The sequence below is a fragment of the Penaeus vannamei genome, chromosome 12, assembly GCF_042767895.1.
Source record: "Penaeus vannamei isolate JL-2024 chromosome 12, ASM4276789v1, whole genome shotgun sequence".
NCBI classification, from domain to species: Eukaryota; Metazoa; Arthropoda; class Malacostraca; order Decapoda; family Penaeidae; genus Penaeus; species Penaeus vannamei.
The window spans coordinates 28,413,717-28,416,216 of record NC_091560.1 but is presented as its reverse complement, the minus strand read 5'-3'; positions in this window follow the sequence as shown (position 1 = coordinate 28,416,216).

Genomic DNA, 2,500 nt, shown 5'->3' with positions numbered 1-2,500 from the left:
ATTAATTTTTTTTCTTGTTTATATATAAATGTTGACGTTATATATATATATATATATATATATATATATATATATATATATATATATATATATATATATATATTTTTTTTTTTTTTTTTTTTTTTTTTTTTTTTCCATTATGGAATATTATTTTCTGCAAAGTCTTAATGATATTAGCGTTTCTATTTTTTCTGTACATGTAGCCGCAGAAACGTTGCAGTGCGCCTGATGTATTTAAATAGAGATTATGTTTAAATAGGCCTATAAAAGAGGCATGATTTTGAAGCAAGCATAAGCTTTGTTTCATCGGCAATTTGAGAAAAAAGGTTGTTATGCTTGACTTTCTTTAAATATTTGGATGATAAAGGAAAGGAAGGGGAGTGAGAGTAAATGTTTCCGATGGTTTTCGGGGAAATTTTATTTAGCGTAAATTTACATATCTTATACTCTTCTGCGCTAGAGATTTATTATTTTTTTTACGTTGGAACCGGTCGCTATGATATTAAAGAAAGAGTTCGTTTTACACACAAAATAAGTATGATTTTAGCAAGATCAGGCAAGTAAAAATTAAAACTGTATGTTTTTCTTATAACAACAAATGGCGGGAAAAAAACAAGCATCCAGCTTATGGATGACTTGAATTAATTTCTGCCTTTTCCGTTTATTAAAGTGCTTATTGTTGGAAACTACAGGCTTGAATACCTGTTGTCCTGGAATTAGGTCAGGACAAATTTCCTTGTGTGGACACGCGCGCTCGCAACCCCCACCCCCCCTCCCACCTACATACACACACAGTCGTAGAAGCAAACACACACACACTCGTACAAGCGAACACTCAAACAGCAAACACACACACACACATACACATACACAGACACAGACACACACACACACACACACACACACACACACACACACACACACACACACACACGTATACACAGACACACGCCCGCGTGAGGAATGAAGGAAGCACAGGGCCCGAGAGCCGTGCCACACATGTGCCCAGGGACACTGACCTCCGTCGCGGACCTGCCGCCGCTGCTCCTCTACCTCTGGCAACACCTGCGCCAGGATCGGTGACCTTACAGATCGAGGCTGTTTTGGAAATTATTTCAGCTTGATATGATATGATGCAGGAACGAGATGTCTGAAAGACGTCTGACATGTTTAGGCTCGCTGTCTTCCGCAGGACGTCCTTCTGTGGCCATACGATGTATAATACATGGATTGGAATCCAGCAAAAAGGTAAAGACTCGAGGAAGATTGATGGTTTAGCAATAAGATGGTAATATATTTGTATGTACAAATTTGTAATATTCGCATACGTTTACTTATATTGGAAACGTATCGACAAATTGTCACCCTTGCTACCACACTGAAAGAAACTAATCCTTCTCTACCACAGAAGTAGAGGTCTGACCATTTGCTAGAAAAAATAAGGAAACAAAGAGACACTGCTGACGGGGAAGAGCGTCCGAAAGGGCTGCGCCGTGCACATCACAGAACATACCATACCTAATCAGAGAAATAAGGGGCACGAACTCTGGGTATGAGATATAAGTAGCAGTTCTTTGTTTATTTTTCTGTCGATTTCGTTATTTATAACCGGAGGCGAAGGGCGGCGACCGCGCGCTGGCTGGCGGGGCCGCTGACACCAGTGACGCCGACGATAAGGGGCTCTTGATTGGCGAAGGAGCGAGGTGTTGCGAAGACCCTCTGCGTGGCTTGGGTGCGCGGCGTTCGCTGACGGCGGAGGAAGGATCACGGAATTCGTGCTTGTGAGGGGCGGAATGGTTACCTGGAGGATGCATTTGTTACCTAAGCGCTACATCTACACCATGAAGGACCATCGAGCGCGGAAAGAGAACTACAAGAGAAGTACGAGAAAGCGGTAATAACCTGTCAGAAACAAGCCGAAGGCGGAAACTGCAGGGCATTGGTCACGCCACGCGCAGGCAAGGGCCCTTGCATATTACATGCATGGGTGTGTAAAAGGATGTGGAGGAGGAGCAGTGCCACGAAAAAGGGTGCCATGCATCAAGAAAGGGCCCGGGAAGAGTATGAAAGACAATAAAACTGTACAAGATAGAGATCCTTGGAGGTAGAGGAATGGTGCACAAATCACCTGCCCCAACGGGCCACGGCCACGGCGCTGATTTAACTCGACACCAACAGACATCCGCTGGATTACGCGCCTGTGTTTGCACGTATTTGTTACGTGTATATATAGATAGATGGAAAGAGAGATATGCACACACACACAGATATATATATATATATATATATATATATATATATATATATATATATATATATATATATATATATATATATATATATTATGTATATAATTTATTTACACACAAGCGTGTGTGTTTATATATATATATATATATATATATATATATATATATATATATATATATATACACATATATGTATATATATATGTATGTATGTATGTATATATATATATTTATTTATTTATGTACTTATT